General features: G+C 38.6%; 1 long non-coding RNA gene and 1 pseudogene across 10 annotated transcripts in view; one reads left to right on the forward strand and one right to left on the reverse strand.

The window, feature by feature from the left end:
• Positions 1-1,341: 1,341 nt before the first annotated feature.
• LOC133053169 (uncharacterized) overlaps positions 1,342-13,769 on the forward strand; it is a 33,802-nt gene continuing 21,374 nt past the window's right edge. For all 10 annotated transcript variants that reach the window (XR_009692101.1, XR_009692099.1, XR_009692103.1 and 7 more), the window contains exons 1-3: positions 1,342-1,688; positions 2,160-2,253; positions 7,784-8,030. This is a non-coding gene — a long non-coding RNA (uncharacterized LOC133053169). The remainder of the gene's footprint in view (positions 1,689-2,159; positions 2,254-7,783; positions 8,031-13,769) is intronic.
• LOC133052247 (ribosomal biogenesis factor-like) lies at positions 4,986-6,507 on the reverse strand (annotated as a pseudogene).

Consider the following 13,769-nt stretch of genomic DNA (forward strand, 5'->3'; position numbering starts at 1 on the left):
TCCAAGGAAACAGGATTCTCAATTCACTTTATAGTCCACATACAGCCCTGCTTTGCTTTGAGTTTACCAAAACACTGCTTCATTCACATTTCATCTGAACTTCACCATTCCTCAGAATTTCATAACTCCATTTTTTCTTTTGTTCAGTGAACCACTCCTTGGTTCCTCTGGTGTGTGGTCTCCCTCACTGACTGATAAATTTGTCAGACTACAGATTAATCCCAGATGTTCTTAGGATAATTGGAATAGGACACCCGTATACTCCAGATTGTTAAACCGAGGCCCAGATGGAATGTCACTAGACTGAGCGCATCCAGCAAGTTCACACCTGAGCTCCTCCAAACACCTTCCTTACTTGAGGATTCAGAAGGGCCTGCAGTGGGATACAGAGCCCTCTACCTCTGTCAGGAGGATTCCATGAAGGAGATATTGGAACTTGGTTTTGAAAAATATGTAGGCATTCCCAGGAGAAAGGCAGCATGACTTCTTCTTCATCTGCCCCAGTGACATCTCCCAGAGGGCAAGGGCATCTCCAGGATTTCCTTACTGGAAGTGACAAGGGGCAACAAACAGGTTCAACGGCAGAAGCGGTCTTGTCTTATTTTTTAATTTTTTTATTTTCCATTTATTTTTATTAGTTGGAGGCTAATTACTTTACAATATTGAAGTGGTTTTTGTCATACATTGACATGAATCAGCCATGGATTTACAAGTATTCCCCATCCCGATCCCCCCCCTCCCACCTCCCTCTCCACCCGACGGTCTTGTCTTAAAGCTACATTTGCAAAGTAAGGGCACTATTGCTATATACATTTTATTTTATGAAAAAATAAAAGCAATTTTTCCTAAAATATTTTTATTGACATATTGTATTAGAGTAAGGGAAAATTTTTTAAAAATTGGTATAAACTTCTTTTAGCTGGGGTGGCTGGAGTGGGTATGTCGACAATGTCGATTTGGGAGCATCCAAATCCCACAGCCAACCCCACAAGCCCAGCAGAGGGGAAGCTTACACTGACTCCTTCCCCTTTTCCTCCAGTGCTGTATCCTAGGAGGGCCTGTAGGTCCCTGATTTCTTCCCTTTCGCCCCTCGTGGTATGTTCCAGGAGGAGCCTGCAAGCAGTCCGACTTCTCATCCCCTGTTATCTGCCAGGAGACAATAGCCACTGGCATCTCCGTGTCTTTCCAGAGGCCTCTCAGCTTCTCTGAACATCATTACACAGATCCATAGAGTTCAGAGCCAAAGACCCTTTCTCCAAGAAGCCCGCCAGAGAAACGCCCCCATTCTTGCTCCCCACCACCTGTGAGACAGGGCCACCGCTCCGCAACGTGAGTAGAGGCTTCCTCATCCTCTGTACGGAATGGACACTCCTCCAACATGGCGTACCCCACGGGGAATCGCAACTCTGGCGCGGCCACGTTCCCCGCCTGACCACGCTGCCGATGGGCACTGAAGGCCCCAGAACTTCGACTCCGTAACATGGCGATGTTGACTGTTGGTTGACTGCGGCTTCGAACGCGGTTTTGCGCCTGTGCAGAGCCACGCCCCTTCGTGTGTGAACCTCCCACCCAAACCCCGAGAAGGGGCGGTGCTAGGGGTGGTGACCGGAAGCGCCTGCAGTTTTCGGCCGCGGGTTAATAGTTGTTGTGAAGAGGATCCCGGTGCTCTGTGTCCGAGCGGTGTGAAGGTAAAGGGGACCCGGGGAGGGTGAGTGTTGGGGAATTCTGTCTGGTCAGTGATGGAGTCGGTTGTCTGGATATAGCTGGGTGATTCGCCTTTTATTTTTCAGGCTTTCCTCTTTTCTCATATCAATGTTAAGATCTTAAAGTTCACTCAGAGACCCACAGGGTTGGGTGCTTTATATTTTAAGTGTTTTCTAAGAGTGGATTTTTTTTTTTTTTTTTTGGGTCCATGAGTTATTTAGAAGTGTGCTTTCATTTTGCAAAAGTTTATCTTTTTACTAGACTTCTAAGTTTTCTTTGGTTAGAAAAATGTCTGCATGAAGCTCATTTCTTGAAATCTGAGGGGACTCATGGCCTAGTCCTTGGTGAATTTTTAATGAATGTTCCATGTATAATTCGAAAATAATATTTAATTGTTTAGCTATCACTTGTGTTGTACAAAATTTGTACTTTTTTGTTTGCTTATTCTCTTACAGAGAAGGGAGAGATTAAGTCTTCACTGTGATAAGGATTTTATTCATTTCTTCTTCCGCTGTCCATGATCCAGTTTGAATTGTTTTGTATGAAGTGGTGAGTCTTAGATCGAGGTGCATATATTTGATGCTCAGTTCCTTAAGCACTGTTTGTTAAAAAGACTGCAGTTCCTCCACTGACTCCTCTGGTACCTTTGTCAAAAATAAATTTGCCATACTTTTGTGCAGCTACTTCTAGATTCTTTGTTATGTTCCATTTGTCTATGTGTCTGTTTGCTTTTATCGTGAATGTACGTTGAATTTTGTCAATACCATGTGAATTTATATGGTTTTTCTTCTTCAGCCCGTTAATATGGGGGAATCCCCTTATTGAGTTTTGAATATTGAACCAGCCTTACATTCCTGGAATAAACTTCACTTGCCTGTGGTGTATAATTCTTTTTTATATATATTGCAGGAATTATTAATTAATGCTTTTTTTGAGGATTTTTGTGTCCAAGTTTGTGACAGAGATTGGTCTGTAGTTTTCTTTTTCTGTCCTGTCTTTGGTTTTAGTATTAGGATAATACTTATCTCAGTAACTGAGTTAGGAAGTGTTCTCTCCTCTTCTGTTTTCTGAAAGAGATTATGTAGATGGTATTTTTTCTTTTAATGTTCAGTAGAATTCTCCAGTGAAACCATCTGGGCCTGGAGATTCCTTTTGGAAGCTTTTGATTATGGCTTCAATTTCTGCAGTAGTTAAATAACTGTTCAGGTTATCTATTTAGTGTCTGTTCAGAGTACCTACATATTTAATAGTGGGTAAATTGTAGGAGTCTATGTTTTGTGAGAAAATTGGACTATTTCATCCATGTTGTTGAATTTATGTGCATAAAGTGGTGTGCGATATTCCCTTACTTTCAATGACTACAGAATCTATAGTTATATCTCCTGTTTCATTTCTGATATTGGTAATTTGTGTCTTCTCTCTTTTTATCTTTGTCAGTCTTGCTAGAGGATTACCAATTTGATTGTCTTTTCAACAAACCAGCTTTTAGTTTCATTGATCTTTCTCTATTTTCAATTTTATTGATTTCCACTCTTACATTTATTACTTGCTTCCTTTGATTGCTTTGGGTTTTCTTTGCTCTTCTTTTTCTAGTATCTTATGGTGGGAGCTTACCTTATTGATTTAATACCTTAATTCTTTTCTGATATAAACATTTAGGATTATAAATTTACCTTTCAACACTGCTTTATCTGCATCCCAAATTGTGATATGTTGTATTTTCATTTTCATTCATTACTTTTTAATTTCCCTTGAGACTTCCTCTTTGATCCATGGGTTATATAGAAATGTGTTGTTTAATTTCCAAAGTTTGGCAACTTTCCTGTTACCTGTTATTGATTTCTAGTTTGATGCTGTTATAATCAGGGAACATAAGCTGTATGATTTCAATTTGTCAAAGTTTGTTTTGTGACCCAGGAGAGTGTCACACAGGTGCTTGAAGAGAATGCGTGTTCTATTAGTGTTTGGCTGGAGTAGGATGGATATGCTCAGTTAGGACTCTTTTCTTGGTCCTTTGATTAAGGGGTGCAGGCTTTTCTTAGAGCTTTGTTGTCTGTGCCTGTTGATGGTTCTGAGTTATAAGCTTCTCTAGTGGCCTGTTTGTGATACATGTCAGGGATAAGGAAACCCAGGGAACTCACTACAGTTGTTCCTTAGGCCCTGAGATCTGTGGACCGGGCCTTTTCTTTTTAACTTTGAGTCTTTCTATTTGTATTTGTTGTTATGTCATTTCCCCCGCCCCCCTCCCCCTCCCGGGTCTCTTCCACATTCATTATTCTGTTCCATCTGTATTTTCCTGTATTAAGTTTGTAAATTTAAATTTTGCTAGGGAAGCACCTGTTTCACATCAATACAAACTATGTTGCTATACAGTTATGCATAATATCCTACAATAACTACTTTGAAACACTGCCTTATCTGGGAATGATTCTCATTCTGTCTTCCCTCTCTGTATATGTGTGCGTATGTGCCTGTGTGTGTGTGTGTGTGTGAGAATATATATGTCTTTTAACTCTTCTTTATCTCATTTGCTAGGGAGTTATCTATGACGTAGGTCATTTTAAAGGACCAGCTCTTTGTTTTCTTTAAACTCCTATTATATTCTTTTGATTTATTTAAGGCTTTTCTTAATTACTATTTTCCTTTGCGGGGAGGGGGGGGTTGCTTAATTTTGTTTTTTTTTCTATGTTTTAGAGTGAATACTTAGCTCTCTTTTGTTCTTGTTCGTTTTTTTATTTATTATTTTATTGAAGGGTAATTGCTTTACAGGATTTTGTTGTTTTCTCAGCATGAGAAAACCTCAACCTCAACATGAATCAGCCATAGATAGGTATATGTGCATCCCCTCCCTTTTGAATCTCCCTCCCAATCCCACCTCTCTAGGTAGATACAGAGCCCCTGTTTGAGTTTCCTGAGCCAGACAGCAAATTCCTGGCGGCTATCTATTTTACATATGGTAGTGTAAGTTTCCATGTTACTCTTTCCATACATCTCACCCTCTCCTCCCCTCTCCTCATGTCCTTAAGTCTGTCCTCTATGTCTGTTTCTCCACTGTTGTCCTGTAAACAAATTCTTCAGAACCATTTTTCTAGATTCTGTATGTGTGTGTTAGAATACGATATTTATCTTTCTCTTTGTTCTAGGTTCATCCACCTCATACACCCTGAGGAAACCAGGGTTGAAAAAGACATGTATCTATCTCTCTTTTGTTTTATCTATTTATTTGTATAGAATATTTACTTTGTTGGTCTTTGGGGGCAATTTGATACATCACCAGTGTATTACAGCTGAGCCATTAATCTTGTAGCTTCACCACTGTTAACTGGTTCATTTTTATGACACTGCTGAAAAATCAGCTGTTTCTATAGAGATTAAAGATAAAAACTTCTTGAGAAATGTGCAAGTTCCTTTTGTATACCTACAGAAGATTTTCCCACTCTATTAGATTTTTCATCTCTCACAATATGTATTTTCTTTAAATTAGTGGTAACTGGTTTTGCTGTATTTTTTACCTTGCTCTATGGAATACATTCTTGGACTTCTGCCCTTTTGGTTTGTCCATGGCCATGGGTATCAGAGACCCTCATGCAGCTGCTCAAGCTCCAGGTGACGCCATTTGCACCTGTTATATTTATTTTTAATTAAAAGTAAAGCCATTAAAATATATACATCTCACTCTGTATACAACTTTAGCATGTTCCATGACTTCTGGTAAAAATTGTGTAGCCTTTGTATTGATTTCTGACTTTGATCCTGGGTTATTTAGGAAAGTGTTCTTTTTCTTTTTTCTTTTTCCCTTGTGGCTCAGTGGGTAAAGAATCTGCCTGCAATGTGGGAGACCTGGGTTCGATCCCTGGGTTGGGAAGATCCCCTGGAGAAGGGAAAGGCTACCGACTCCAGTATTCTGGCCTGGAGAATTCCATGGACTGGATAGTCCATGTGGTTGCAAAGAGTTGGACACGACTGAGGGACTTTCACTTTCTTTTTCTTTTAAAGCAGATTTATTTATTTAGTTATATAAAAGAGACATACATATATATATATATATATATATATATATTCAGTACCTTAAAATTCATGAATTTGAAGTGTACGGTTCAGTGATTTTTAGTACATTCACAGAATTGTTTAGTCAACACCACAGTATAATTTTAGAATGTTTTCAATACCCCAGAGAGAAACTTTTCACGCATTAGCAGACATTCATCATTCATGCCACCCTACATCCCCAGCCCTAGGGAACTTCTAATCAGTTTTCTGTCTCATGTGTTTGCCTATTCTGGACATGTCATATATATGAAATCATAAAATATGTGGTCTTTTGCGACTGACTTCTTTCCCTTAAGATAATGATTTCAAGGTTCATTTATGTTACAGCATGTATTGGTACTTCTTTTTTTATTGCCAAATAATATTCCATTGTATGCACACAGCAAATTTTGTTTATCTGTTCATCAGTTGGTCGACATTTAAGTGGTTTCCTCTTTTTGGCTACTATGACTAATACTGCTGTGAATATTTGTGCACAAGTTCTGGAGTGGACATGGCCTTTCATTTCTCTTGGTAGATACTAGGAGTAGAACTGCTGGGTCATACGATGACTGTATATGGGTAGCATTTTGAGGAACTGCCAGCCTATTTTTCAGAGTGGCTACCATTTTAAAATTTTACCAGTAATGTCTGAGAGCTCAAATTTATTCACATCTCACCAGCGTTAGTTACTGTCTTTTTTTTTTAGCCATCCTAGTGTATATGAAATGGTTTGCTAATGAATAGAACATTTTTGGTTTTGATTGTATTTCCTAAGGCATAATGACGTTGAATATCTTATACTAGAAGATAACATCTTATATACTATATGCTTATATATACTATATATACATATAGTATATAAGTATATACTACAGTATAACATCTTATACTATAACATTCAGACATCTACCAGGTTTTTTTTCTGGCCATGTTATTTGATAGAATTGTGTAAAAAGTTCTATAAGCATAAGAAAAGAAAGCATATTCTCTCTTTCTCTGACACAACGTCTTCTTTACGTGTTTAAAATTTAACCTATTCATACTTTTCATTTTATTTTACTTATTATTTTGTTTACTTTCTTGTTTCTTTTTCATCTTGTTTCTTAACTTCTCTTAAGTTCTTCCTCATTTTATGTGGTACTTTCCCTTTCCCAACAAGGATGACTAAATCTTTAGTGCCTGGATTAGTTGATCATAATGAAATTGTACCTCAACTTGGACAGGGAGACACCTTCCCCTCCCTAGTTCCCTCAACGGGAGAAACAGTTTCTCCTTCTGGATGTTGTTGTGGTAATTAAAAATTTTAGTCCCAGACTGTTAGTACTTTCCTTATGGCATATATCTTCTGTCTTAAGAAACTTTGCTTAATAATTTTTTCCAAATTATAATGTTTTCAACATGTGTTTAATAATAGAACCATGTTTATTTTGAGCCTCCCACATATAAGGTACCATGTGGTATACCATTGAGAATGTGAGCTTTGAAGCCAGGTAGACTGACTTCAATTTAACATCACTGAACCTCTGTTTCTATATGCATACTGTGAGATAATAATAATTACAGCAGGACACAAATAATGTGATTGATGTACACACTAAATGAGATACCTCCTTCTTCATATTACATGATTCCTTGTAATAAACGTACTTGCTAATATGAATTAAATATTTATCTGGGCCAGTCTGTTGCTGAGTTCCTAAAAAACATCAACTCATTTAATTCTCACAGTCCCTTGAAATAAATATTTTTGATTTGTTTTAGGGAAAAAGAAAACCTGAAGAAACATTTTCATATTCATATAGCTAAAGGATGACAGAGCTAAAAATGAAGCTTTTGTTAGTTTTAGTCTAAGTCTCATGGTCACACTCATATTCCCTTTTGATGAATGACTTGAATAGGTCGGTGTGAATAGGTTCAATAGGTTGAATAGGTTGATGTGACTGTCTACTCCACAGTATTCCGTGCCATGAACAATACTTTGGTGCTCTCAGGAAGCACTTGTGGGGTGAATGCAGAATAACTGGCCACGTGAACACTGTCTTTCCAGGTTTCTTGGAATCTCTGCTTAGCCCTTGGGACAGACCCTGTGGTGAAGGCTGCAAGATCTTCCATTTCCAGCATCAGCAGCTGTGGTTAAGTCCACAGGTGCCCACCTGACCTCGGGTTCCTGGAAAGGGCAGAGTTGTCAGCAAGAGAACCTGGGGGTAAAGCCCAGCAGGAAGATGCCAGGCAATCGGAGTGCTGCTGGGCCGTCCCTGACCCTGACTACAGGGGGACGTGACAACTCCTGTGAGGTAAGGAGTAGGAAGAGGCACCCAGGGACAGAAATTCTCCAGAATGAAAGATAGTATCTCATTATTTTAATTTGTATGAGTTTTTTTTTTTTTAATCAAGCAACATAATCAGGGGACTTTTATTGCTGATTTATGTATGTGAATTTCTTTCTGTCCATTGTTGATTTATTTATATTAAGTTAAGGATTTTTACAGAGTTTTTTTGAAGAGTAAGTTTAATAAACTTTTATCATTCTTATATATTGGGTTGGCCAAAATGTTTGTTTGGGGTTTTCTGTACGATGTTATGGAAAAAACCCAAATGAACTTTCTGGTTAACCCAATATTTCTGTGAATATTTTTTGCCACTTTGTAATTTGAAATTAGCCTCTAGTTTAGTTATAAGTGACAAAAGGTGCCAAAGAGTTCTCAAAGTCTTCTTAAAACAATGACTCTTCCCTGATTTGTTTCGCCCAGATTCCAGCTCCCTAGAAGCAAGCTCTCTTAAACTTTTTAATGGATTTCTTTTTCGTTTTGAACATTATCTATTGACTTTCCACTATGAAAGGTAGAGATTTAGCTTTTCCCCGCACCTCCACTCATTTACACATTTGCCTCTACCTATCACTGTTCTGATTAGATGTATCGTGTTTATTATTGTGACTGTTTATAGTTGAGTCATGTAGTATCCATGCTTACTGTTTCTTCACAACTTTTACTTTTCCCTGGAATTAACTATTTTTCAATGGATTGATCATTTCTTTGCTTTACTGTATACATATCAATAAATCAACTCCAAATTCTTTCTAGTTATTTAAATCTCCTCTCTGTATGTTCAGACATAGACGTTAAAGAATCTGCCTGCAGTGTGAGACTCACTTTCAATTCCTTGGTCAGGAAGATCCCCTGGAGAAGGGACTGGCAACCCACTGCGGCTACAGTCCATGGGGTTGCAAAGAGTCAGGCACACACATAGTGACATCACTTATAAATACTCATACCATGTTTACTATGAGCCCAGCACTGTTAAACACACACTACATCTACTAAGTCATCTTTGTTACAATCTGGAGAAGTAGGTACCATTTTTATTCTCATTTTATATAAGGGGAAACTGTTGTTTGTTATTTAGTTGCTGAGTCGTATCCAACTCTTTTGTTTTTCTAAAAAGTTAATAACACTTTACTTCCTACCTTTACTTTTTTATTTGTTTATTTATTTTATATTGTAGTGGTTTTTGCCATACACTGACATGAATCAGCCATGGATTTACATGTGTTCCCCTTCCCGATTCCCCCCTCCTGCCTCCCTCTCCATCCCATCCCTCTGGGTTTTCCCAGTGCACCAGCCCTGAGCACTTGTCTCATGCATCCAGCCTGGGCTGGTGATCTGTTTCACCCTTGATAGTATACTTGTTTCAATGCTATTCTCTCAGAACATCCCACCCTCACCTTCTCCCACAGAGTCCCAAAGTCTGTTCTGTACATCTGTGTCTCTTTTTCTGTTTTGCATATAGGATTATCGTTACCATCTTTTTAAATTCCATATATATGCGTTAGTATACTATATTGGTCTTTCTCTTTCTGGCTTACTTCACTCTGTATTATGGGCTCCGGTTTTATCCATCTCATTAGAACTGATTCAAATGAATTCTTTTTCATGGCTGAGTAATATTCCATGGTGTATCTGTACCACAGCTTCCTTATCCATTCGTCTGCTGATGGGCATCTAGGTTGCTTCCATGTCCTGGCTATTATAAACAGTGCTGCGATGAACACTGGGGTACACATGTCTGTTTCAGATCTGATTTCCTTGGTGTGTATGCCCAGGAGTGGGATTTCTGAGTCATATGGCAGTTACATTTCCAGTTTTTTAAGGAACCTCCACACTGTTCTCCATAGTGGCTGTACTAGTTTGCATCCCTACCAACAGTGTAAGAGGGTTCCCTTTTCTCCACACCCTCTCCAGCATTTCTTGCTTGTAGACTTGACAAAAGGCTTATTAACTGTTTAAAACATTTACATATATTTTGATATACGTGTAAGTGGCAGAGGAAGCATTTACAAATACCAGTTTTCTCAAGGAAATACTCTAAGAAAAGGGAGAAGATCTCTTTCAGTAACAGGGAAAATTCCATTTTTAAAAATCCTTGCACTTTCCCTTTTATAATAACAGCACATTTTTCTAATTATCTCCATTGTAATTTCTACCTTTGGGCAGTGTGCGGCCACCTAAATATCTAGCAAGTCCGTATAATAGCAAAATAAAGCAGTTAGGAAAATCATCATAGGGTGAATTTTAAAAGTCAGTGCAGCCTTCAGAATGGGAGAAAATAATAGCAAACAAAGCAACTGACAAAGAATTAATCTCAGAAATATACAAGCAGCTCCTGCAGCTCAATTCCAGAAAAATAAATGACCGAATCAAAAAATGGGCCAAGAAACTAAACAGACATTGCTCCAAAGAAGACATACAGGTGGCTCACAAACACATGAAAAGATGCTCAACATCACTCATTATCAGAGAAATGAAAATCATATCCACAATGAGGTACCATCTCATGCCAGTCAGAATGACTGCTATCCAAATGTCTACAAACAATAAATGCTGGGGAGGATGCCGAGAAAAAGGAACCCTCCTACACTGTAGGTGGGAATGCAGACTAGTACAGACACTATGGAGACCAGTGTGGAGATTCCTTAAAAAACTGGAAATAGAACTGCCATATGACCCAGCAGTCCCACTGCTGGGCATACACACCAAGGAAACCAGAATTGAAAGAGACACGTGTACCCCAGTGTTCATTGCAGCACTGTTTACAATAGCCAGGACATGGAAGCTACCTAGATGTCCATCAGCAGATGAATGGATAAGAAAGCTGTGGTACATGTACAGAATGGAATATTACTCAGCCATTAAAAAGAATACATTTGAATCATTTCTAATGAGTTGGATGAAACTAGAGCTTATTATACAGAGTGAAGCAATTCAGAAAGAAAAACACCAATACAGTATACTAATGCATATATATGGAATTTAGAAAGATGGTAACGATGACCCTATATGTGAGACAGCAAAAGAGACACAGATGTACAGAACAGACTTTTGGACTCTGTGGGAGAAGGCGAGGGTGGGATGATTTGAGAGGGTAGTGTTGAAACATGTATATTATCATATGTGAAGCAGATCACTGGTCCAGGTTCGATGCATGAGACAGGGTGCTCAGGGCTGGTGCACTGGGATGACCCTGGGGGATGGGATGGGGAGGGAGCTGGGAGGGGGATTCTGGATGGGGAATACATATGTGCCTGTGGCTGAATCATGTCGATTTTTGGCCAAAACCACTACAATATTGTTAAGTAATTAGCCTCCAATTAAATAAATTTAGAAAAGAAAAAAACAAGAGAGACCATTTACCTTTCTCAGATTGAAAATAGTTGACAAACCAGAGAGAAAGTTTACGTTTCTAAGGCATCTTTGCACCTCCTGATACCTCTCTTCCAACAGCTGCAAGGATCAGAAACATCATGTTCTCTTCTGACAGCACAAATATGTCTAATGTTTGAAGGGACCTCCACTACGATAGCTTATGGTACAATACTGTCTGTCCACTCCTATCTTTGTTAACTAAGGTTTTTGTTTACAGATATTGCAGGTGTCAACTAGGTGTAAGGAGGAAAGCTGTATAATGAAGTTTACACTGGGGGGGGGGGAATAAAAAAATAAAGTCAGTGCAAAGAATCTACTCTATAGCACAGGGAGCTCAGCTCGGTGCTCTCTGATGACCTAGATGGATGGGATTGGGGGAAGGCTGTGGAAGCGAGGTCCAAAAGGAAGGGGATATATGTATACATATAGCTGATTCAGTTTGTTGTACAGAGGAAACTAATACAACATTGTAAAGCAACTGTCCCGCAATTTTTTACAAAGTGCAATATACATGTTGGAGGAAAAAACCTTTAAATATGTCTTACCAGTGGTTATAGCACATTTCTTGATTAGCAATTGTGAAGAAGTTCTCTGTTACACATATGTTACTTTTATAAATTGTTATGTTATCTTTGTTGCTTGCTCTTTCAAATGATTACTTATTTAAGTACTAGTTTGTAGTTCCTAAATAAATGGCAACCCACTCCAGTATTCTTGCCTGGAAAATTCCATGGACAGAGAAGCATGGCAGGCTACAGTCCATGGGGTCACAAAGAGTGGGACCTGACTGAACAACTAAAAAAAAAAATAAAACTTATGAAGTCGTACCCAATCCAAGCCCAAGGAGTAGCTCTCTGGAGGCCTGATAGTTAATTTTTAATTGAGTTTTTTCTTATAAGATCCAATGAATTTCTCCTGAATTCTTGTCTTTCAATAATTAGTATCACACATGCATAATTTAGCAATGCAGTAATGGTTCCATCTCCCCAGATAATATTTCCCAGATGCAAAACACAAAGACACCCATAGTCATTTCTAGTATATTATTATGAAACACTCTTTGAAGGGTACAGATTGAACTTGTAGTGCTTAATGTATTTGCTTTAATTATTTTGGGGCTTCCCTTGAGGCTCAGCTGGTAAAGAATCCACTTGCAATGCGGGAGACCTGGGTTAGATCCCTGGGTTGGGATGATCCCCTGGAGAAGGGAAAGGCTACCCACTCCAGTATTCTGGCCTAGAGAATTCCATGGACTGCATAGTCCATGGGATCGCAAAGAGTTGGACATGACTGAGCGACTTTCACATTCACTTAATTATTTTAAGTCTTAAGGAACAACCCAGCCTCTGAGCCACTGCTTGCAGTAGTCCAAATCAGTCCAATTCCCATATGTTCTCAATTTTTATTTGACTTGAGGTTCCACAGCTTTTAAACATTTTGCATGACATGATTCCATCCAGTTTGCAGTTGTATTATGTGCTTTTTTAATTATTCCGAAACACTTAAGTTTATTATTCAAAGTCTCTCTGTCAAAAGAGTTAGCTGTACCTGTGCCTGTTCCTGTTTCTTCCAGGATTGTATTCTAATAAGCCTCCTTTTGCTCTTGTACAGGCCCAAACACGTCCCTTACACAAATTGGTGGGAAAATTGTGCCTATGCCAATTTTAAGTAAAATCCTTTATTTTGGAACTATACTGCTTTGAGAGGTCTCATTTCAGAAGAATAGCCTGTGCAGTTGCTATGGTTGTTAATGCATTCTGAGGGTTTGTCCATCCCTGGGGTTTGCAAGTTGTTCACTTAAAACATTCTTAATATGGTTGGCTTCTTGTTTGCAAGCTAGCTCTTATGGCAGCAATCAAAGATTCCAGTGTTTGATGTTTGCCTGTGCTAGAAATAACAGCCTCTTAAGTGAAGACTTAAGAAAAACTTAGTGACTACTAGATTATCCTTAGGACTGTGCGTTAATTCTCTAATGTTCTTGGTATTTAAGATAAAACATATTTGTCACAAAATTTTAGTTAACATCTTACAACTGAACCTGTATATGTTTAGATAAACTAGTCACTATAAACATTACATGATCTGGAATTTGTTTTTATTTGGAAATGAGAGCTTTATGATTTACAGATTCATTAAAAACTGTAAACTGTTTCTGTAAAAAAAAGTCTCTGAACTTTTAGAGTTGCTTAGGCAGAGTTGACAGAAGCCCCTTTAATACTTAAATGCCATCTCCTAGTATGACCCTTACCAGTACCCATTGTCTTCTTTGGCTTTCTGGCAGGAGAGTATTCTGCCCTTCTCCCCCCAGCCCTGTAGTCTAGATCATATGCC

Source organism: Dama dama, chromosome X, assembly GCF_033118175.1.
Source record: "Dama dama isolate Ldn47 chromosome X, ASM3311817v1, whole genome shotgun sequence".
Lineage (NCBI taxonomy): Eukaryota > Metazoa > Chordata > Mammalia > Artiodactyla > Cervidae > Dama > Dama dama.